We start from the raw sequence: 25,757 nt of genomic DNA on the forward strand, positions 1-25,757 counted from the left end.
TTTACTCGTCCTTATGTTTACCACATATCGTAATATTTTTACTTTTTTTCCCCTCTATTTTTAAGTCATATTGGCCTCAGTAGTTCAACGCGCCGTTGGTTGATTCGCCGTGGTCGTTCATGTAGATGCTGGTATGGCAATGGGATAAAAAAAAAAAAAAGCCCGACTTACTGAGTGTTTGTCAGCTGTCCGTGTGTGTGTGTGTGTGTGTGTGTGTGTGTGTGTGCTGATGGCTCACGACGTACAGTCTCGCTCAATGTGTGTGTGTGTGTGTGTGTGTGTGTGTAGCGACAGGTGTGCGGACATTAACGCTTAAGAACTGCTGATAAATGAAAGGCCGCCTCATTATCGGTAGTTCATTAATAACCCAACAGTTCACTGGGTTCTCCGCTGTTCCACACCTTTCCGACATTATCTTCTCCTCCCTCTCATTTGATCCCGTTTCCTCAAATGATCATCACACCGGCAAACGTTAACTCACAATACTTTTTATTTTCATCCGTATGCAGAAGTCTGTCAACCATCCAGGTTTTATACCAAATGTAAAGCATAGACAGAAAGGTTTAGTTTTTTTTTTTCCTGGTCTCATCCCCATTATCAAGATCCGACGCCAGAAGCAAAGAATAATTTAATTAGAAAGGTTTAATCGGTCTATTTGATTTTTTTTTATTTACCTTCACCGTAGTTTTTCACCCGCTACGGTATTAAAATCCGACACCAAATGTGAAACACAGACATGTTCGTTTTTTTTATTTTTTTTATTACGCCTCGTAGCAAGATACCGGTACCGCATATAATGATCGGAATGAACAGAAAAGTTACATTTTTTTTTTTTTTTACATCCTTCTACAGCATCATGATCCAACCCCAAATGTAAAACAGAACACGGAATAATTTTACTGGGTATTTCGTATCCTTCCCTACTACCAAAATCCGACTTACGATACCAAGTGTTAGACGTAGGCCGAACAGAAAGTTGAATCTGATTTTTTTTTCCCCCACTCCCACTAACATCAAGAAAGATCCGACACTAAATATAAAACAGGTAGAAGTTAGTTCGGAATATTTTTACTTTCTCATCCATAAGAAGTCACTGCCCCAACACCAAAACATAAACGGAAAAGCTGAATCGAGATAATATTTTAGCCTCATATCGATAAGGGAAGCAAGTTCTCCGACACTCACGATTTTCTTAAAACGAGGCTCCCGACTTCCGTAGAATTTTTAAAATACCATATTAGGGTCGTAGTGCTCCCGCATCTAACGCCTTAGCATATATATATATATATATATATATATATATATATATATATATATATATAATAACAACTCACACCGGTCTCCATATAACATATAGCAAAATCAGATACCAAATGTAAGGCGGAAACATAAGATAAATCGGAACAGTATAATTTTTCTCCCTTTCACACCGGTCCCCATCTAACATCAGGCTTAAATAGAAGTTCTTTAAGACTGTTTTTATTTTCCTACTGTGTTAGACTGTTCCAACACCAGATACAAGGGCATAATCGAAAAACTAAGTAGGAATAATTTTTGCATTTTCGCACCGGTCTCTGCTAACATCAAACAAGAGTCGACACTACACCTAAGACAAAGAGAAATCAATTTGGACTATTTTTTTGTGCAATTTCACTTATTAAATCAGACTGCCTCGACACCAAATATAAGGACATAACAGAAAAGTCGAATCCGAATAATATTTTCTCCCCACTATCACAACACTCCGCAACATCAAGATCCAAATAACAGAAAAACCGAACCGGAATAATATTTTTTCCCCACTTTCACACCGGACCCCAACTAACATCAAGCAAGATCCGACACCACCAAATGTAAAGCATAAACAGGGAGGTAAGGGAGGGAGGGAAGGAGGGGGGCAAGGGGGAGGTATAGCGCGCCTGGGGTAAGGGGGGTGCCTCCTCCCCCTTAGCCTCCGCAGTCAATGATATGAATTAATGCCAGTCTCATTATTTCTGAACCTTCCCCGGGCCCGACGCTCGTGTACAGTGACTGGGAATCACACCATTTGCCACACGACTTTGGTCCTTGGGAAATCTATGTGCGCTGTCTCTAATTTTCGGTCAGGTTTTATGAAACTTTTTTTTATTTAATTCTATGTTGATGCCCTCAGACTATTTTGTTCATTTTAACATTGAATGAGAAATTTATCATTTTCGGCTATATGAACGACAGGTTTGATCATCGAAAAGTCTGTGTAGCTACGGTACTATTTAAATCAGTGCCTTATTTTATTCTTGCTTCCGTCAGGCGATTTTACCAGGGACGGAGTCTCACCGTTTGCGGGTATACTTGTACTAGCGACACATGTTTGGTCATCGGGATATATGTATTAAATTAATTTATTTTGAGGTTTTACTCACCTCAACATGGTAATACGATTTTTTTTTTCTACTGTCAGATGATTTCCAGTTTTTAGTGGCTGGGACTCTTAACATTTAGATGCAAGAATTCTAAAATTTAGCTGTTCTTAATCTCTTAGTTTACGGTGAAGTTGTATGGTTCATTATTTTAGGACACCTGGTATTTTTTTTTTCTTCCTTGCTCACCACTTAATGAATCAGTGACTCAGCTTTGGTCATTGGCAAATCTGTACCGGTACGCTTGAATTTATGGTTAGGTTTACGGAACTTTATTTCTACCCATTTAGTGCGATGCTTTTTTTATTTTTTTTTTTATTAATTTTTTTGCTGTCTTCCGATGATTTTATCTCCTAATAGTGATAGCGAATCCCACAGTTAGCGGCAGAACTTTAATCGGGAATTTACCCGGTATGTACTTTGTGTGTGTGTGTGTGTGTGTGTGTGTTATTAGTGCTGTTTGGCGATATTATTCAGAACTGGGAGTCGATGTAGGCCCAGTTGAGGGTGGTAGCGGACATTTGTCCGTCGTCGGGAGATCATGAGACCTATATCCTTTAATTTACGTGGAGCTTTTAAGAGTAGTATTTAATCGATTCTGTGTAGTGGCGCCTTTTTATTTTATTCCTGCCACTGTCAGACGATTTAGGAATCTTACGTTGGGAGAGTCAGCGGGAAATCTATCTAGTCCACCGTATAGTTTTTACTTCCATAATTTGCGGTGAAGTTTTACTGTACTTGTTTATTTATTTATTTTTTTTATTTAGCCAGTCGGTACGATGAAGTCTTTCGTTCTTGTTATTGTAATATGATTTTTGGGATCTCATTGTAGGCCACTGGCGGCACATAATTAGTTGGGAAATTTGTACACCCAAATTTACAGTGAGGTTTTGCGATTTTTTTTGCTTTTACTCATTCACTGCAATACGTTTTTTCTTCTTTTTTCGTTCCTACGGTTAAACGATTCAACTCATCTAAACAGTGGGAAATCTCATCGATGGCGGACAACTTTGGTCTCCGGGAAATGTAGTCTCCGTAAGCTTACTGCACCGCTGAGATATCCGGTAAAGTTTTATTTAGTCTTTCTGCCGCCAGTCTTGCTGCCATCAGACGATTTTTTCAGTGGCTGTAATCCCACCTTTTAGTGACACTTGGTCATCGGAAAATCTTTGCTCTGGCCTCTGTAATTTACGGTGAGGCTTCATTTTTTTTTTTTTTTTAAGCAATAATTCATTTTACTCATCACCCCTTTTTGGCAGTTTTATTCAGCTTAGGGAAATTTTTCGTAGTAGAGTAAAATTAGTGGGTTTCCTGATGCCAGTAAAATTACACACACACACACACACACACACACACACACACACACACACACACACACACACACACACACACACACACACACACACGCACGAGTATATCTGGCCTGTTTTGTGTCCGGATAAATTGTCCAAACAGTGAAAAGGTAAAGAAGGTAAACAAACTGCAGCATTCAAGCCCAAAACCAATCGCGCTTTCCTAGAGCTTCCTCAGGCAACATATATTTTATACTTGACTCTGTCACTAGCTACTACTATGATTTCTTTGTATTTCATCCTTAAGGTTACGGGAGGCCTCTTTTAGTGAAGGGGTTAATTAATATATTTATCCCCTCCAGATCAGAAAATCTTCTTAAAGCTGAATAAAGCCATTTGGCGATAGCACGAAGAAAACTGATGGCCCATAACGGGTAAATTAAAAGGAAAAATCAGTTACACTACACTCACAATGCACTCCTTACCGTAGTTAACATCCATTCCCGTCACCACACACACACACACACACACACACACACACACACACACACACACACAGGTAGAGAGAGAAAAAAAAGGGGGGGATGGGAAGGGGGGGCTCCTGTCGATTGGTCTTTATTGTGGTATAGTCAGCGCAAGCCTATTCGGAGGACCCAGCTTGCGATCAACATGGATAAGGAAAGCACACAAAAGCCGGCGGAAATGACAAGGAAAGCGTCAAGTGCAGTGTCCAATGCCAAATATTTATGGAACCTGCAGAGTGTAAATTTATAACTGACCCCTTACTCTATCATAGCACCTTTAGTACTAGGCCTATTGGACTGATCTAGGTAGCGATTGAATGACAGTGAAAGGACCAAACGCTAGAGTAACAGGCTGCTTGAGCACCAGGTGTTTTACGACGGTGTGTGAAATATCAGGCCAGCATTTCCAGTTCGACGGCCCTATCCAGCGATCCCCCCCCCCACACACACGGAAAACGAAAGTGAGCGTCTGAGAGCAAATATTTAATGATGGTGCCTACAGCCTTATAATTCAGATACTCCCTTCGTTTATTACAGTGGGCCAGCACAAGTGTAAACGACGGCTTCACCGGTCTTATCTTTAGATCGACATGGACGAGGAATGCAACCGAAAACTAACGCCCGAAAACAAATATTTAACGATGCTATCCGCGTGCCTCTAATTTAGTAACCCCCAACTCTTTCTTGTAGTAATACCAGCATCATTCTGCTCGACGGCGCATTCTTGCAGTCGACACCGACGAAAAAAAGAAAAATCTGTTGCACAGCATCCATCGAATAATTGTGGTGGCTGCAGACTCAGATGATTTATCAACCCTACAATCTCGCCATAGAATTACGCTCGCAAACCTACTCAGTTTATTCAATCCTTTGTTGTTACTGCAGTAGAACCAGGTCAATCCTTTTTTCGACGTACTCATGTAGCTGTTGACACTGGTAGGTAAAGCAAACGAAAGGCCGCGTATCGAGGGCGAATGTTTAACGATGTAATTCACGTACTTAAAAAAAAAAAATACTCTAAAGTAGGACCAGTAGTCTTATTCGACGGCCCCCTCCAGCGATCGACACAGACGAGAGAGAAACGGAGAGCCAACGTCCCAGGGCAAATATTTAACGATGGTGCCTGCGGATTTATAATTTAGTAACCCCCCCTTTCCCAACTACTCTTACACCCCCTCCCCTCCCCCCGAGAGACCGACACGGGGCGACATTGACTCGGATAGCGCGGTAAGCGAGGTGTGAAAAAGCGCTACCGCCTGTGTGTGTGTGTGAGAGAGAGAGGGGGGGGGAGGGAACGGGAAGCTGTGAAATGATCCGGAAATGTCGAGAGCGGGAAAAAAGAAATGAGGAAATTGTAGGGCATAAGAGGTGAAAATCGGGTAGTGTGGGTGATGATGTGGACTATCCGACTTTATTTCCCTCTGCCAAAAGAAATTCTCTCTCTCTCTCTCTCTCTCTCTCTCTCTCTCTCTTTCTCTCGACTCCGCGCCCCGTCGAGCTTCAACAAGTGTGAGGCCACATTACCGAGGCTTTAAAAATAATAAGCAGGCGGTGATTTAGAGACCCATGACTTTATCTGCCGTAGTGGAGGATGGGAGAGGTTAGGAGGTGAGGGAGGTTGTCCTAGGCCCATGGTTTTCCAAGGCTTTATACTCCTTCCTGCTCCTCCCTATTAAAGCATTCTCTGTCACACCTTCCGTTCCTTTTCCTAGTTCGTGTGCACCGTTCTTGTTTGTTTTTTTAACTTTGCGTATTCCTTTTAATCATTTGTCATCATTTCTCTAACCCCTGCACCTCCTCCCCCCTTATCGCTCTCTAGCCGTCCTGTTTTGATCGTTTTTCACCCTTAATGTCCACTGCTTCATTTGCGTCCATTGCACATTTTTCGTGAACTTTTGATCATCTCCGTCCTCATTTTTTTTTCTGATCTCTACCTCCACTTTAACACCCGTTCATTCCTCTGGGATCTGCTGCTCCTTTCTGATTCTTTGTGTGTGTGTGTGTAATATATATATATATATATATATATATATATATATATATATATATATATATGTATATATATAATATATATTATATATATATAATATATATATGTATATATATAATATATATATGTATATATATATATATATGTATATATATATGTATATATATATAATATATATATGTATATATATAATGTATATATATATATATATATATATATATATATATATATATATATATATATATATATCTCGATCTTTTAATCATGTCGGTTTTCACTTCTTTGACACCCCCACACCTCCATCATCGTTTTTCAACTCGTTGAGGCCACTTTTTTCCTGCCTTTTTTTTTTGTATTATTCATTTTGTTTATTAATCGCTCTCCATTATCCTTGCTAGCTTCCTTATAGCCTACATTTTTCCGCTTCTAGCATTCTTATCGTCTGACAGATATCTCTCTGCCCCTTGGCAACATCCTTTGTTGTAGTTTTCTTCATTATTTTCTTGCATATCCCCCTCTCATTTCCTTTGCTCTGCTTCAGCTTACGGTACTGCTTCATCGTGTTTCTGTTGTTTACTTGTTGATGCTCAGAAATCCAAGCTACAGTAGTCGTTTGCCTTGTCGTGATTAGCTGGGTGAGAATGAATGAATAAGGTAGATGTGAAAATATTAAAAAATAAGTGGCATTTTCGTTGTCACACTGTGAAGTTGTCACTCTGTGTTGGTTTGCTTGTTGAAATAACCCTTAGGCGGTGACACGCCACTCCTAAGCTGAATAAAATTACATACCGGTAGCAAGAATGAAACAGTATGTCAGTCCTTGAAGAATTTAATCCTGGCGGTCTTTCTTCTGAAACTAGTTTCCTCGCCGCCACCTAATGTCCCCGACTTCCTTCCATTTAGTGGCAAGCCCTTCCGCATTTTGGGAATAAATAATAAGGTGGTTCATTTCAAGAGAACGAACAAGAGTCAGGATTTAACTGAACATGCTTAGGCAGTATTTTGCGAGTAGAGGACGATCACAGACAGGGTACACAAGGAGAGCATCCAACAAATATGTCCTCAAACTACTCGCAGATTCCACAGTCGCTTGTACAGATGCTTGCAGATATACTTCACTCTCCTATTTTCGCTTCTGCCGTAACCTTTGGCGATTATTTAGGCTAGTGAACGACGAACATAAGTATTATTAGATGGTTGCAACGGAATAGTTAATGAGCTCCAAACATCCCCATAGGCACTTATCATGCCAGGGGTTTTATTCTTTGAGATGCAAAGAAATCAGCCATGGAAGTGACCGTGCATCACGCAACGTTTCTTGAGATTTCACTTTGTCTTAAGGTGAACTTTCTCCCTGGAACTGCTTAAATACTTATGGGACTGGTGAGCCGAGCTGCCGATATATTACAGTATAGTTGCAAACCTAGAACTGCTACTTAGATGCATGTGGGGATGGTACTGGTGAGTTTATAGGGGATTTCCTTTAAGGCCAGAGTACACGTAAAATTATAACTGGCACTGGTAAGCTGACGGTGTAATCCATTTCTTCGAGCAGTATTATAAGTGTCTTTGGAATTTCCGGAACGTCACATTTTCTGCGATTTGCTCTGTACAGTCGTGCCATTAGATATATTGTATATATTATAAAGTCCCAAGAAACTCAAAGAACTTATGACATCACTTCGTAGAGCGATTGTAGCCTACATTACACCTCGATACCCATCTGTGTGTTGTAGATACATACTTGCGAATACATAAACGATAGGAATTTCATACAAGGAAAGATGTTTAGGCGTAATAAACGAGATGATTATTGAAGATAGACGACGACCCTATATGTGAACAGCCTGGCCGAGAAACCCATCAACAATTGTACTTTTGGGCTGACTGTGTATTTCAGGTGTAGAGATCAGTATATTATTTAAATAATTTGTTATGTATCGTGTGGGACGGACATATTTTGTAGAAATCCCCATCTATACGATGGGGAGACTGATGTTTTGCTGGTGTAGCCTATTTCAGTTGTAGGTGCGAATAGATTGACCGGAACTCCTATTAATATATTCGTGCGACCGGTGAGCTGGCAGTGTATTTTGCGAGACTCCTGGTAGCGGCGACCGGAGGAGGAGCACTTTTGTCGGGGAGTTTTGCGGCGCTAATTGGATAATTGATTCGTACGGGGTTAATGGTCCTGCTTTCCTATACACTCACACACACACCCTGTCCGTTTGCTTGCTTGCCTGCTTTAGATGTGTGTGTGTGTGTGTGTGTGTGTGTGTGTGTGTGTGTGTGTGTGTGGAGAAAGAGAAATGGCCTTATCCTTAATTCCGTGAGCCCGAGAACATTTTCATCACATTGTTCATGCTACCCTGGGCAATTTTATTTGGTGTAGGGGTGACTAAATCTGAGGGGTTGGAACAGTCTTCATTAACTTTCGCTACCAAGGGGCTCTCCGAAGCCGAATAAAATTACCTAGGTGTAGCAATAGTATTGAAAAAGACGTCCTTGGTTTGAAGGGGTTATGGCATTAACCACTAAAGTCTACCTTATCGGTATACGGTACTTATCTTTTTCGCTACCTGGTCCATGGCGATATCATTATGCTTCAGAGGTTGCTTGTATTGAAGAGGTAGATTTTGCGTTTTTCCGCGATTGTTTGATCCCAGTTAATTTATATCGGTTATATATTTCGTGTGTGGTGACTAGTACATTCAGCTCAAGATCATTGTCATAGTTTAGAAGATACCGTAATACTTTTCACAGCACACTACTTACTTCTGTCAGCATTTCGTTAATTTAATTGTATTGCTGCCTCATGATTCTGTGCAGCTCAAGGTAGGTCCCCGTTAGTGATGGGTTAATTTTATAGGTAATTTCTCGTATATGCTTACTTTTATCAGCACACGAGTCATTGAATTCTTTTGGCCCTCAAGAGCTGGATCTCTTTTACGCCATTCGTCCACCCGCATAGCCTATATCCAAGCCGTCCTCAAACTGAAGAAATTTATTTTGTTCGTTTGTATATGCAGATGTATATCATCTTAGCTGGCATGTACATGTTTATCCCTGCTTGCTAGGCCTTATTTACCATTTTTGCATAATTCTTGTTGTTAAAGGCCTGTGGTTACTTTATCATTCAGTCAGTTTTTTACATTACTGGTATTTCAATTTCCAATTCTTCTGTATGCCAGTGTTATCATCCTCTTGGCTATTTATCCAATCTTTTTTTCCGGTTATATATTCCTGCGTTTATCATTAGGTCAGTTATTTCTGCCCGTTCGTATGTTTATCCATTTTGTTCGATCATCTCCAGTGTAGGCTATCCCTCTTAGCGATCATCCCCGCCCATATCGTCAAGTTCAAGTTGTCTCCACATCCAACATTTTCTCATTAGTCAACACTCGTCCACGCGTGGTACGTATGCATTTATTTGCTCAGTTTTGCGGGATAGCCATCCTCCAAGCAGCTTTCATTGTGATCGTACTTCTAGTATCACGTTCAAGTTTATCTCCTCACGTCCGCACTTGCCATATAGGCCTTGTTTACCCAATTTTCGTAGGGCGTCCTTCGTCCAAGCTGCGGCCCACCCCATATACCATCTCGCCCGGCGGCCCTCCCTTGTGTTTACCCTGCGAGCAACGACTTACCGCGCAAATCAGCCCCCCTGCATAATGTCTATAGGGATACACCGCCACCACCACCATTCATTAGCAGCCCACACACCCTGCCACCTTCCCTCCCTCCCTTTCTCCCAACCTCCCTGCCTTTCCTCCCTCACATCCTTTAGCTTCCTCCTTCCCTGTCTCCCTTCTTTTCACTTCCCCTTTTCTCCCTCCCTTTCTTCTCTCTCTCTCTCTCTCTCTCTCTCTCTCTCTCTCTCTCTCTCTCTCTCTCTCTCTCTCTCCTTACCTTTCAGCTCGTCCCTCCCTCTCCCCACTTCCCTCCCCTCTCCTTTCTTTCTACTTTCTCGTTTCTTACCACTTCCTTTCTCATCGTCGTTTGTTCCTCTGCTACTATGGTTTTCTTTCGTTTTTCACATTCCCGCTTTTTAAGATTTTTCTCCTTCCACTTCTTAAGTCTTAGATTTGCCTTCGTTTCTTCTTCGAATTTCTCATTTCGTCCCATCCCTCTCTTCCCATCCCTTCCCTTTACATCACCTCTCGGTTCCCGTTCTTGCTGCTCAGTCTCACATTTCTAATTATTTTTACACCCCTTTTCTCGTTTTCTGTTTCATTCTATATTCCCTAGTTAAGCCCAGTTTTTATGCCTCGTCTTTCGTCACCATGTAATCCATATTCACATTCGCTTCTCTCACGCACACACACACACACACACATTAGAGATCTATATATATCTATATATATCTATATATATATATATCTATATAGATATATATATATATCCCTTGAAGCTTTAGTCACGTCGTATCCCGTAATCCAGTTCATTTCTTAGCCTCTCTAGTATCCCTGTCTCACACACCTTATGTATCGTATTTAGTTTTTTCTCATTCACCCCATTTCTCCGCTTTTATTCTCATTGGCATGGCCTGTTCTTACTCCCCCCCCCCCATCCCACTCCTTTCCCTTTTCCAGTGCACTTGTACTTCATTTCCCACGCCTCCTTCCCTCTCCCCTCCTCCTTCATATCCATCTTCCCTCACTTCCGTCCGCTCCCTTTCCCCCTCTTATACCATTCCTTTCATCCAGCCTCTCCTGTCCGCCTCATTTCCCGTCCGTACTCTCCTTCGTCCCATCACTTCCTCTTTTCTCGTTCACATTTCTTCCTATCCCCCCCCCCCTCTCTCTCTCTCTCTCTCTCTCTCTCTCTCTCCTTCTTCCCCCCATTCCTTATTTTCCTGAGCCATTTTTAGCCACCATTTCCCCGTGCCCTAGTCATCCTCTGTTCTCTCTCTCTCTCTCTCTCTCTCTCTCTCTCTCTCTCTCTCTCCCCTTCCTCATTATCATCTCGTTTGGCATGGTTCCCTCTTTTTTTCCAGCCCCTCTTTGAAATAATCTCTTTGCTGTTAGTTCGTTTTTAGTTTTTATTTACGGTCTTATTGCATACAGTATTCATCGTTGTTTTCCCTTTGGATTATTTTTTTTTTTAATATGTTCGGTACTTTGTTTTTAGATGCTCTCTCTCTCTCTCTCTCTCTCTCTCTCTCTCTCTCTCTCTCTCTCTCTCTCTTTCTCTTTCGGTTCCATTCCTTAATCTTTTGGTATCATCCTTTGCTATCACCTTTTCTTTGTTCTCCCTGTCTACATTTCCCCCTTTTTGTCAACTTGTTCGATTTTTTCATCATATTCACTAATTTTTATTTAATCGCTCCCATTGCAAACGTCTCACGGTTCGGCTGTCTTCTTTCTCTTAATGTGTCTAATTTCACTTTTCGTCTCTAAATTTGTCTTTCCTCTTTCTACTTAATTTTTCTCCTGATCTCTCTTTTCACGCCATCATATTTTTCTCATTTTTTTTCTTGTGTATATGAATCTTTTAAGCACATCTCATTTATCTGTTTTATATCTTCCTTCCGCTTGTTATGCTAGTAATTTTCTCCCTGCCTCCCTGTCCATTCTTTTTCCCTCTCTGGCTTTCTCAGACTTTTTTTTTCCTCACTTTAGTCCTTCTCCCTTTTTCCCACCCCCCACCCTGTTCCCCTCATTTTCCCTTCAGCTTCCCCCTACATTCCCCATCCATCCTAAACTTCTCTTCCATTCTTCATTTTGCCATTCCGGCCTTTACAAACCTTCTTGTTTTCTCCCTCCTTTCCACTCCCCTCTGCTTCTCCCCATTCTTTGCCTCCTTCCCAGTCCTTCCCTTCCCCCATAGCCCCTCATTTCCACCCCTGCTCCCCTCCCCCCTCCGTCCTTTCAATTCTCGGTTCTTTCCATTCCCTCCCATCCTCCCTTATCGTCCTCTCCCTCCTCCCCGTCACTTTCACTTCTCTCCTCTCCCTCCTGCTTCCCTACATTTCCACCACTGCCCTCTTCTCCCTCCCAGCCCTCAGCCCTCCCTTTTCCCTCCCTTCCTGCTTCCTCACTCTCTCCCTCTTTCCCCTCATTTCATCCCCTCCCCACCCGTCCCCTCCCCCACTAAACAGACAATATCGACCCGGATAACCAATGGGAACAAGTGGCAAGGGTTGGGAAGGGGGAGAGGGGAAAAAAGAAAAATGAAAGGGGGAAGAGGGAGGGAAGGAGTAGGAGGGAGGGAGGGAGCTAGAGGAGAGGGAGGGAGGGAGGAAGCGAGAGGAGGAGAGGGAGGGAAGGAGGAAGAGATAGGAGGGGTGGAGGTAGGGAGGGATGAGAGAACGAAATGAGGTGAAAAGAGCCTGTTTAAACGCCTCCTTATGCACACACGTCCCTCAACAGATGCGCGCTTGCCATCCTAAACATGTCTTCCACACACACACACACACACACACACACACACACACACACACACACACACAGTGTTCTCATTGACTTTGGAGGTTTCGTAACATCTTTTCCTCAGTAATAACATATTCATATCACTTTGTAAGGTATTGGTGCAGACAGTGTCAGTATTATAACGATGATAAAAGCAATTTATGTATACAAAACAATAATGGCTCACGGAGAGTGTTTGTAACCCCTTACCCCAAGGGGTTTCTCCACAGCTTAAAAAAAAAAAAAAAAAAAAAAAAAGTCTCCGAGATAAGAGTATCTGCGTCCTGTGACTAAAGGGGGTACTCCCTCCTCACCACTGAATTAAATAGAGTTTCTGGTGGTATCAAGAACAAAATATGACGTCACCGTATCGAATGGGTTAAGGTTGACACGTTTGTTTTACCTGACGACGGTGTTGTTGTTGATCATACCTGTACATTATCATACTCAGTGTTTTCACCGCGATGAGATTTTGGCATTGTATTCTTGCCACTACCAGACAGTTTTATTCATTCAAGAACCATTTACTTTTGACGAGATCATTAAAGTCTATATCTACCTCGTGTAGTTCGTTAAGTTTCTTCTAAGGTAAATAACATGAGCTAGTGGTAACAAGAGAAAAATTAGTAAGAGTAGGTATTGCATCAATGTGAAGGTGTTAAATAGAATCGTAAACAAGCGAGTGTTAACTTGCCCCGACCCATCCCACCCCAGGAGCGTCAGTGGGCGAGAAATCGATAATGCAACGCTGGATTTTCGCCTATAATTACGTCCGCTTGGGCTATTTTAACGCCGTTCATTTAAATTGTAGAAATTAGTCCCCCCTCCCCCCAAGCCGGAGTTTTCCGTGCGAACGGCAAGGAAGGAGCGGAAGAGTTTGTGTGTGTGTGTGTGTGTTATATGGACGTGCGTATAATGGTGATACTTTGTGCTACACAAGATAGCTATGCATATGATTTATTTTTTTTTTTACAATTATTAACGTCTTTATTAGTCTTTATTATTACTATTATTGTTATTATTATTATTATTATTGTTATTCCACATGTCTCTAGACGAGAAATTTTTCAAACTGAATACGGCCTTCATTAACTCAGGCCGTACTGATAAGATTAAGTAGGATGAATGATTTTGAACCACCATTAAGTACCTTGATTTAATTTTCCCTTATTAAGCAGGTTTTGGGCCGTCATTAGGCAAGTTGAATTATTCTGCCTTTATTAAGCAGACTGATTTAGTGTCATTAAGTACTGTGCTGATTTATCCTTTGCTATCGTTAACTCATGGGATTTATTTTGTGCCATTATTAAGTATTCTGATATATTGTCATTGATTTCTTGTGCCGGTATTACACAGACTGATTGGGCTGTGCCACCATTAACCCTCTCGTGGTCAGGACAACTCTGGTATTCGCATTCTCCAGCTGCCAACAATTTTATTTAGGCCGTTTCATAGGGGCTTGAGTGTCATGATACTGTCACCATGAACCTTCTCATAGTCGAGGCAACTCTGGTATTTCTGATTCAGTAACGATAGATTACTGGTATTTAATTCACGTGAGAGTGGGTCACAGAAACCCTAAACGTTTTAAGTTGTGGTGCATTTTATTTTAGTTACCAGTGAATAAATAATATAAATATAATAATAAAAATAATGATGATAATATACGATAGCTGTAGTAATGATACCGGTATGCTTATTGTCGATGGAAAGTGTTTGAGATTTCAGGCTCAAGAAATTGGAGAAGGAAGGAACAAATAAGGCATTTCTTTGGGTAATTCTGTTAACGTTTTAGAAGGGTTAATGGGCTGTTCGGAGGAAGCCATTATTACCTGGATCGTAGGTCAGTGTCGTTTGCAATTACAGAAATATTAAGATATATACCGTTTTGGAAATTCTGTTGGTGCATAAAGAGACAATACCATAGAGTAATATTAAAGGATCGACCTGTGCTTGTAACAAAATCATATGTGCTTGTCGTCCCTTTACGCAATCGCCGCCACCCGCTGCATAATGCTCATGGCGGTGATGAGTGCATGCGGAATAGATTTTGTCGTTTGGTGTAATTATATGAAAAGTGCCATAAAGGAAATTATTACTGCATCATATATATCATTTTTTGCGTAAATATGTGTGTGTTGATGTGAGTTTCTGCATTTATGTGACCGTTCGTGTGAGTCTGTTTTGTTACATATGTGAGTCTCTGTGTGTGTGTGTGTGTGTGTGTGTCCCACTTTTTAATCAGTGAGCAATGTTTTCATTCGTTTTTTTCTGTGCATGCGCTGTGCTTGGGACTAAGTATTTTTTGGTTGGTTATTTGGGTGTTGCTTTGATTGGTTTTGTGTGTGTGTGTGTGTGTGTGTGTGTGTGTGTGTGTGTGTGTGTGTGTGTGTCCGGTTCTTCGACAGGTATGATGGTGACAGACGTTGTTATTACAAGTGTGACATTAACGTAACCGAGTAGGTGTGGCACTACTGACGCCCCCAACACACCTGTTACTAATCCCAGGTGTAGTAAAAGAGCCCTCCCCCTCACACACACACACACACACACACACACACACACACACACACACACACACACACACACACACACACACACACACACACACACACACACACACACACCTGCATAATGAGGCTCTCAGCTAAACCTTCGCCTGAATCCAGATCTTCCTTTAGGGCGACGATGATACAGGGCAGGTGCTCACGTAAGCACGGAACGAGGACTTGAAATACGCCTTATCAGCAGTACGAGTATAAATTAGTTACAAATTACCCTCGATGTATATACATTTATTACGTTTATCCCGCCATCAGCTTTAACATTTATATAGACGATGGGAGTAATAGTAATGATAATAATAATAATAATAATAAATTAACCTGACTCTTTTTGCCCACGTAAGGATGTGTTGAGGTAGGATTCAGAAACAAGAAAAGAAGAAATGCCGAAATGGGAGAACTCACCAGAATACCCAGAGAAATGGGCAACACAATCATTCACATACCATTTTTTTAAATGCAGTAAAGGATAATCAAAGCATAGAGCGACGATGTTTGCGCAGGTTATAATAGCAGTAATAATAATAATAATAATAATAATAATAATAATTAATAATAATTAATAATAATAATTCATAAATAATGAATTAATAATAATAATAATAATTCTTAGTGTCACACTGCGGATCAGTATGTAAGCGTGCTTTTACCCCATGGATTTCGACAAATTACGAGGTCACAGAAGGCACGAATCATTAAGCTGTGCCTACATAGATCTACAAACAGCCACCGCTTTATGAGAGAGAGAGAGAGCGAGAGAGACTATACTGTAGTATTCCTGGCGCTTGCTTAAAGAAAAAAAAAAAAGTGCACCTCTACACAACCATACACGCTTCATCTGTGGCTAAATGAAGAGCTGACAGAGAGAGAGAGAGAGAGAGAGAGAAACCACCCAACCACGCCTCCTCATCCATCGCCAACTAAATGACCGCCACGCAGAAAAAACAAGAAGAAAAAATCGTAGCTACAGCCAGTACTTGTTTAGAAAAAAAAAAAAAAAGTACTCCACCCACACAACCGGCTCGTTAGTTATAAAAAAAAATCCAGAAACCGCCACCTCAGTTAGAAACACACACACACACACACACACACACACACGCACGCACGCACGCACGCACGCACGCACGCACGCACGCACACACACACACACACACACACACACACACACACACACACACACACACACACACACACACACACACACACACACACACACACACACACACACACACACACACACACACACACACACACACGACTAAAGTCCCACAGCTGGTACATCAATAAAAACATTATGTATATATTTTTTCCACATATGCTCAGTCGACGCTTTTAGAAATAATGCTGTTAATTCTTGTAGTTCGCAACTCGGAAACAACAGTACCACACCCACGATTATTGTGTAAGAGTTAAAAAAAAATGTTCCACGGTCACAGCTAACATTAAAGCGTGGGAGGTGGGAGGAAGTGGACACAAAGATATACTGAAAGACATTGTTCATGCCCTCAGCCAATGCCTTAAAAATTGAAAACAAACAAAACCGTATGGCTGACATCCTACGGAAAGAAAACGGAAATTCACACACACACACACACACACACACACACACACACAGGGAAAAAAATTTCCACAGCCAAAGGCTGAAATAAGCGCTACGAAAAATGGCAAACACATCCAGCACAGCATAAAAAGAACCCACAGAATCAACACACCATGGAAGAAAATAAACACCTACACACAAACTTCAAGAAGCACACACAACCAACACACAATAAAATAAAATAAAAACATCCACAATCTCAACTTGAAATAAGCAAAAGATGAATACCATAGGGAATAAAATACACCCACCACCTCACAACCTGCAAACTGACAAAAAAAAAAAAAAAAAAAAAAAAAACAGACCCACATGAACACAACCAACATACATAAAAAGACTCACAGCTTCAACAAGAAATAAGTACTTAACAAACAAAAAACACACACACAGCCTCGAAACACAACCAGTACACATAAAACACACACACAACCTTACCCTGAAATAAACACAATAAGGAACACGTAAAAAAAATAAACACAATAAGGAACACGTAAAAAAAAAAATCCTGTCAACATCCACAACCAGTGTCAACAACAAATCCTTTCTCAACCAGCAAAGGCCACGGGGGGCGATTCATCCATTGACCAGTGTCAAAGTACGGCCAGCCAAGAGAGAGAGAGACTGCTTCCGACCCGGTCTTGTTCAGATGACGCGTCTCTCTTACTCTCTTTCGCCCTTTCTCTCTCCCTTACTCTCCCTTGCTGTCACCGAACTCGTAAATATTTCTCGCCAAATTACGGAGGAGCGGGTGGTCCCGGGTAGATAATATTATGGAGTGTTTTGGAAGAAGTGACTGCGGACGTCGAGATTAGTGTGTATGTGGATGGGAGGGCTTTAGATGTCCCGAAAGAAAAGGAAAAGTTAGTTTTATTTTTCCAAGAAAGATAGCTAACAGTAGAAAAGGATGGGAAAATTATATCACCCCATGAGTAGGAAAAATTAAACACACGGGCTAGATTGAAATTGCATTAGGTTTCGCACCGTGCCGAAAATGATCGTCGTGCGGGAAGCGGCGAGGGAGGGAAGGCTGGATGGCGGAGGCTGGGAAGGCAAGAGCGGGCCAAAACTGACCAGCGGCCATCTCGCTCTCCGCCGCTCCGTCTCCCCAAACCAGCCTAGACTCCCGCGCCACTCCGTGAAGATGCCTAAACCAGACATTCCCTCTCGTTTTAACAAGAATAAGTATAACAAAACCGCGTAAATTAATCATATATACCGGTATCTAGATGGTGGGAGATGCGATGTGCGGATGTGAAGATGGGTTTAAGACCAGCCTAGAAAAGACGCCCGATGCGAGGACTGTAAAAGATGTCGAGCTAGTCAGTAGGTAAATTTATATTAATAATAAACAGCAAAATCGTGAGGAAAATTACATGTAAATGGTGGGGATGGAAGGAGAAAGGAGTGAAAAATCTGGAACGAAGAGATGCCATTTAAAGCAAGGCAGTCAGTCGCGTTTTTATATCAGTGGGGATGACAAAATCGGGATGGAAATGATGGTTTTGAGGAGGTGAATACAGGGCAGAAGACGTGGAAAAAACAGTGTTAATGAAAATGAGCACTGGGGGAAACCGAACCAATCCATTTTGTCTAAGCAAACACGATAAAGGAGATGGAGTGGAGACGTGAAGACTGGATTATTAAAACAGGAAAAACGGCCATGAAAGGAAGACTGCTAGAAAGCAAACCACACGATTCCCCTCACAATCCCAGTCGCGATGAAAATGTGATGATCATTGCTACAAGGCAGGCAGTGTTGATAATGGTGATGATGTTGGGTAGTCGAGGTGTGAAGCTAGGATAAAAACCCTGCAAAGGATCTCAATATAGGGATGACTGATAAATGTAATAAACACAATTTCTTTCACAGTCCCAGAGATGCCAAACAACAACAACAACAAAAAAATGCAGCTAAGACAGTAGTTATGTTAGTGATGTGAAGATAAAAATAACACCCTTGGAATGAAATTGCGGTTATGAAAGTGAGGACAGGAAGATGGCAAAGCAAAAATCAGGCGACATAATCCAGTTCAGTGTTCTTAGATTCAGACAACTACAGTGTTATAACTAGCTATTAAGGGAAATAACGTGACGGTACTGGAAATCGGAATGGAGAAAAAAAGCGGTTAAGAAGCGAAAAATGGAAGGTAGAAAACCAGGCTGCTTTCCCAGAGATGGAGAAAGATGCTGCATCCGATGATAATTCAAGGAGCCGGGATATAAAGATAGGATACTACAACTGTAAAGAAAAAACTGTAATTAAAAATCCAGTTTTACCAGAGTTAAAAGAATCATGGTGTTGTTATAATAAAGGAATTGTAGTGTAATGTTAGAACAAAACATGGGATGAAAAGGGTGATAGGAAAGCAAACCAATTTTCTGAAGGTACGGTAGTAGTTATTGGGAAGAAATGCGACTTTGAGGGCAATAGGTCGCCGAGATGGAAGGATACAATAACACAGCTGGGTACCGGGTATTTGAAACGAACACTGGAAGATGGGGAGGTGAAACAACCAAACAACACAATTCGCGTCTATCATTTTTCTTGATACCAAAATATCGCTCATGCCAGAATCAGTAGGAAAATACCGCGATGGTGTTGAATGGTCGTCGGGATGTAAAGATAGAATAAAACAACGGGAAAAAACAGTTATTACTGCGAACTCTGTAAAAGAGAAACCCATACATTGTCTCCACACAGTTCCTCGCAGTTTTTCTCAGACTTATCAGATTCGCTTAAAAAATTGCTGTGATGGTGGCGATAGGTAACTGAAATATAAAGATAAGATGAAACAGCTTGAGATGACCATTATTAAAGCAGGGACTGGAAGATAGTGAAGTGAAACAAACAAACCATCCTCACATTTCCTCTCAGTTTTCACGGGCTTGCCAAAATCACAAGGAAAATGCTGCTATGATAACGATTCGTGGCCGGAATGTTAAATATAGGATAAAATAGCTGGAAAAGACGGTCATTAATGCGAGGCCTGGATGATAGACTGTCAGACTTAGAGAACCACGCAGTCCCAGTTAATTTTCGCAAAGGTACCAACATTGCAAGGGAAATGCGATGATGGCGATAGACAACCAAAATGTGAAGACAGGACAAAAACATCTGGAAAAGGCGGTCATTAAGGCGAGTACTAAAAGACGGAGAAATGAAACAGACCAATGAAGTCCCCTTAATTTTCGCAAAGATACCAGAGTTGTTGGGAGAATGTCATGACGAAGATAGGTATCCGGGATGTGAAGATAGGATAAAACAGCTGGAAAAGACGGTCATTATAGCGAGGCTGGGAAGATGGGGAGGTGAAACAAGCGTGTGGTACCGGCGGGGGATTGATCGCCGCCCACAAAGGAGGCTAATTAACTTCAAAACTGATATCATTATAGATTTCTTGTGCCGTATTCAGCGCCTAAAATGGAACTCCGTGTTAGTGAGCCGTAAAATGCTCGGTCACTCTTCCGTGTACTGTGGTTGAGTGAGGGTGTGTGTACGTGTGTGTGTGTGTGTGTGTGTGTGTGTGTGTGTGTGTGTGTGTGTGTGTGTGTGTGTGTGTGTGTGTGTGTGTGTGTGTGTGTTTAGAAAGTGTGCGTTTGTGTGCATGTGGAAGTTACTGTGCATTTTCTCGCTGTGTGTACGCAACCAAATGAGGAAAGGAGAAAGAGAGAGAAAAAGGTGGAAATGCGAGCGTGAGAAGCAGGGAGAGGTGGAGAAGCGTAAGGGAGACGGATGGAGGGAAGAAGAGTGAAGTGAAAGAAAATAAGAGAGGTGAGGGATAGGGGAGAGAAGAGAAGATTGTGTGTATGTGTGTGTGTGAGAGAGAGAGAGAGACAGACAGAGACAGAGAGACAGACAGAGACAGAGAGAAGTGGTGGAAGTGAAGGAGGCAGAGTACATATAAAAGTTAAATGATGAAAAAGAAAGATAAAGAAACAATGAGGGAAAGAAGGGAAGCATAGAGAAGTAGAAAAATGAGTAATGAAAAACAGTTGCGAGAGAAGTAAGAGAGAGAGAGGGTGATAGAAAGATGCGAAAGAGAGAGAGGGAGGTAAGAAAGAGGAGAGGGTAATGAGCGGAAAGAGAGATGAAGGGAAGATTCAGAGAGGAGGAAGAGGAGGACAGAGGGTGAAGGGGAAGGTGCTAATAGCCAAACGATGATGGAGATAAGAATGTCGAGGGATGGGAATAATAGGTTGAGAGAGAGAGAGAGAGAGAGAGAGAGAGAGAGAGAGAGAGAGAGAGAATTTGTGTTAGGGAGGGAAAGGAAAAAGAGTGTTAAGAAAAGGAGCTAAAGAGAAGTTGAATAAAGAAGAATAAATAGAAAAACTTTGTACATTAAAGGAACTAGAACATTTTTAACCAACAGAAGCGATAGTAAAATCAGTAACTGTAAAAAAGAATTTAAGGGGATACAGGTATTAGAGAAAATTATGGATTTGGGGGAAAAAAGAAGAAGAAAGGAACAAAAGACGTTAGAAATAATGAAGACAGACTAATCAGAAGAATATGAAGCAAAAAGAGGGTATTTGTTTGAGAAAGAGGAGAGGAAGAGAGAAGATAATAACTAGGAGAAGCAGCGAGACCGTATTTGCACAAGGAGAGGGAGAGATTATGTGTACAAATATGAGAGAAGGGGGAGACGGCAAATGAGAAAGAAGGAACGCATTTGACAGCAGTTGTGGCGGAAGGATAGTGAGATAGGCAATAATGAAGCGGGGAAAATGTGTGTGTGTGTGTGTGTGTGTGTGTGTGTGTGTGTGTGTGTGTGTGTGTGTGTGTGTTTGAGAGAGAGAGAGAGAGAGAGAGAGAGAGAGAGAGCTTAGAGAAGTTACAAGTGCTGGAGTTAAGAGGGAGAGGGAAAGGAAATAAACCCCTAATGTAAGCAAAAAGTAACCTGCTTTGAACATTAAACGCATGACTCCTTCACCACGGAAAGTCTTTCCTTTAGGTGAAGTATGTTCGTCTGATGGTAGATGGAATAAAATACAATAAATCGCCCTTGCAGTGCAGGGGTTTATGTAGTTTGTTTCTAATCACTGATACGAGGAATGTATCATAAGTTGAAGAAATTCGTTTTGTGGGTGGTAGTATGATCAGAAGAAAAAACTTCATTGTACTAAGTGAGGGCTGATGTGCTTGGATTTTCTTTTTCAGCCACATTAACTCACCTTCCATTAACTCTAATAAAAGTCATGAGTGAGTGTTCACCTAGAGTTCGTCCACTCATTTCCATTCCCTCCTCCCGATCCAGAGTGCCTTCCTTCATCTGTTCCTACGCATTATCCTTCCGCGTCTTTATTCTTCATCCATCTTCTTTTTCATTGATCATTATTTTTGTGTTTCCTTCCTACTTTATCCACCATCTCATTTTGTTTTTCCCTTGTGGAGTCTTCCATCTGCGTACCTTCCATCACCATCAGAAGTCTCTCTCAGGCTGAATATAACCGTCTGGTGTTAGCAGGAAACCTATAAAGCAACGTTGTCGTACTCAAGAGGTTATGGCGATTTTTGTTAACTTCTTCCATAAATGTTTCCTATTTATTTATTTTTTGACTAGCAAGAACAGAACATACTTATAAGACGTCACGTTACTGAGAGGACAAATGGTCAGTTTGTCCCTACCATCAGAGGTCTGTCATGAACCGAGTAAATTCGTTTCTAGGGTATCGAGAATGATGAATAAAGGACATCGTCTTAGTGATGAGTTTATCTTTTAATCCATTTTTTTATTGATAACTCCAGACGGTTTTATTGAGTTTAGGAATGCCTTTTCGAACTGGAAGGGTTTAGATATAGCTTTTATTAGTCCATGCCAAACAAGATATATCTCCTAAAATGAAGAAAAAAAAAGAATCGTGTGAGAATTGCAAAAATAAGTTCAGTGAAGACGTTCTCGTGTGCTGAAGAGGTTTATAAAGCACCTACCTCCCCAATTTTCCCACCCGTCTTAACACGCAACCATCCACAATGTCAGACTTGTTTCTTTGCGACATCCTGTTTCTGTCGGACGAATCACCTTGTAATTTTACTCTCATTTTTCAGAAGTGCTCTGCCTAGTCTTGGTGAAAATGTTTTGCTTTCATCTTTTTTTTTTTTTTTTTTTTCATATTACATTTCCGCTTGTTATTTTTGTTTGTTCCGTTATTCTCCGTCTATTGTTTATTATAAATAAATAAATATATATATATATATATATATATATATATATATATATATATATATATATATATATATATATACTGTATATTACACAAAATTCTTGATGTTATCTTTTCGTCTGGCATAGTTTGGGGAGTTACTCTTCGGGTTTCTGTTTGCCCCATGTCTCGCTTTCATCCATCGTTTTGCTTGTTCTCCGACAAGGAGAATATGTTTTCACCCCTTCTTGTTTGTTTTTTTAGCAGGATTGCTCAAAAACTAAAAGAGAGATTTAGACCAAATTTGGTGGGAAGATAGCCCATGTCCCAGTGAAGAATCAGTTAACTTTTGGGACCGATCCGGATTCTGGATCCGGAAAACACTTTCTGCGAAACCTTAATCAGTGTTGAGAAACCCTAACCCATTAGGAAGTGCGGTTTGGAAATTACGCTGCCCTTGTCGGAGATATGCGCTCTTCTGAGTGCCCCTCTAGTTTTCTTTCTTTATCCCGCTTGATGCAAGTGTTTTTTCGGTTATATTAACATTTAGGTTGCGTATGCAGTTGTTTCTTCGGTTATATTAACATTTAGGTTGCGTAGTTATCTTCAGTACCCACATTTTTCTGCCGTGTTACATTTCCTTCCATAGTTTGCGGAGCTGTTATCATTGTTTGATTCTGCATTGTGGTTAGGTCTTATTTGCCGTATATGATCGTACATTGGGTCTTTCATAGGTTGTGAATTGTTATCTTCCTGACCCTTTTTTCCCCCCCCCCCTCTTCCGAAGTGATGAGGGGTGGGCAAGGTACGGTACTACTTTTCAGCCATAGGTTACATACGATAGTTATTTTCCGTCCACAGTTGACTTAGTTGCTTTTTGTTTGGAAATTAGCTTGCGTATAGTCCTCAACTACATGTTCCTTCCCCCCCCCCCCGTGATTTTGCGTATTGTGGGTCCATGTCTTTTATATGTGTGCTTTCCGTTAGTTCCCTTTAACCCCTTCAGCTCACAGATGTCATTCTCGGTTTGTTCCAGCAAGTGTTGAACTGTATCTATATTCATCTAAGGGGACGTCCTTTGCTGTGAAGGGGTTAATTAAGACAACAGTATATCTAACCCTTCCAGTTCGATACGGCTATCTTAACCCGAATAAAACTTACCAGAAAACATCAGCATTGAATCCAATAACATCTCCTGCCTAACCTGTTCATTGTTACGTACTGTTACTCTCCGCAAGGTCTGGTTGGTGGAGTTTTATTCCGTCCCCTTCTGTTTCTTTCTGTCTTTTTTTTTTTTTTTTTTTTTTTTTTTTAAACCTAATGCGCGTTCTGTCATATGTTCTACTTTTCCACTCTTCTGCTTTTCGTTTGGTCTTTTACTTTCCGCCAGTTCTTTTACATTCCGCCAGCTCTACTTTCCTTCCGATCTGCAAGTTTCCATCCGTTCTGCTCTTTGTCCTTTACCTTCCGTCCGGGCATCTGTTCTCCGTCCACTCCACTAATCTCTGCCCATTCTTGTACGTTAGTTTCGTTGATCAGCTTTCCGTCCGTTCTTCTGCATTCCGTCCCGTTAATTTTTACGGTGTTACTTCCTGTCCATTGTTGTTAGTGTCTTTTTGCCCATATTTCCCGTCCGCTCTTAACCCCTTCAGGATAGTGATTTTTAGTCAAGCCTGCCACCGGACACTTTTATTGAAGGATCTTTTTCAACTTGGGGTGTAAAAGAATAAATGAAGGCTATATCTAACCCTTTCAATTCTAAAAGCCTCTCCTAAGCGTTAGAAAAAAAAAAAATGAAATAGCGAAGGTTGATGATGAAAGAAGCTCTTGGGTTGAAGGGGTTAACATTCATCTGTGAAAAATGCGATTGAAAGCTAAAAATCCCGAAGCGTAGGAAAAAGATTAATTGTACTTTTGTACCGGCTTGACCAGTGACCGAACCCTCAAGTAGAAAACACAGTTGGGTCTTCTTCCCTTAGCGTCCAAGCGCGATGTGAGTGGGATCTTAGAATACTAAACCAGAGACATAAGAATAATTGTCCCTTGCGTTGAAGTGCCAGCGACCGGATCATCAAGAGTAAGTACATCCATTGGCTGTTTCATTCCATATTGAGAATATGCTATTGAACGTTACAAGTACCGACGAAATGTAGGAGTAAGATTAATAAGTAACCCTTTATGGTGCTTTGGACAGTGGCTGAATAATAATAATAATAATAATAATAAAAATAAAGATAATAGTAGTAGTAGTGGTAGTAGTAGCAGCAGCAGCAGCAGCAGCAGTAAAGTATAGTAAAAGTAAGCTCCAAACTCTCCAGCCATCCAAATTGAAAGCATGGGACTGGAAATCACAAATACCAAAGCACAGGCACAAGAGTAACTGTCCCTTGGCGCCGCCTTGGACACTGCCCGAATCATCTCTCTCACCCCTCAGAAAAAAAAAAAAAAAAAAAAAAAAAGGGTAATATACATCATGGGAAAAAAAAAGTAATTGCGTTAAGGTTGCGTATATGGCGGCGTCCCACTCCACACTGTGTACACAAAGTGGTTGGCGTATTTGAGTTACTGAGTAATTTCATTTTAATAATCGCAGGCGCTCTTTAAACAAACGCTAGGGTGTAAGAACTGGCGTGTGCACCAGTTGCCGTGTGTGTGTGTGTGTGTGTGTGTGTGTGTGTGTGTGTGTGTGTGAGTGAGAGAGAGAGAGAGAGAGAGAGAGCAGCTAGCCAAGTGTATGTTAGCATTCGTGTACGTAAGGATGTATGACAAAGCTAAAATATTTTCATTGACGCGTGCGTCCGTGCGTGTGTGTGTGTGTGTGTGTGTGTATGTGTGTG

General features: G+C 41.2%; 1 protein-coding gene across 1 annotated transcript in view; it reads left to right on the forward strand.

The window, feature by feature from the left end:
• Positions 1-25,757, forward strand: part of pdm3 (POU-domain protein pdm3) — a 361,168-nt gene that overhangs the window by 222,238 nt on the left and 113,173 nt on the right. The window lies entirely within an intron of this gene.

Source organism: Coenobita brevimanus, chromosome 93 (genome assembly GCF_032717465.1).
Source record: "Coenobita brevimanus isolate Jiangsu-jjx chromosome 93, ASM3271746v2, whole genome shotgun sequence".
NCBI classification, from domain to species: domain Eukaryota; kingdom Metazoa; phylum Arthropoda; class Malacostraca; order Decapoda; family Coenobitidae; genus Coenobita; species Coenobita brevimanus.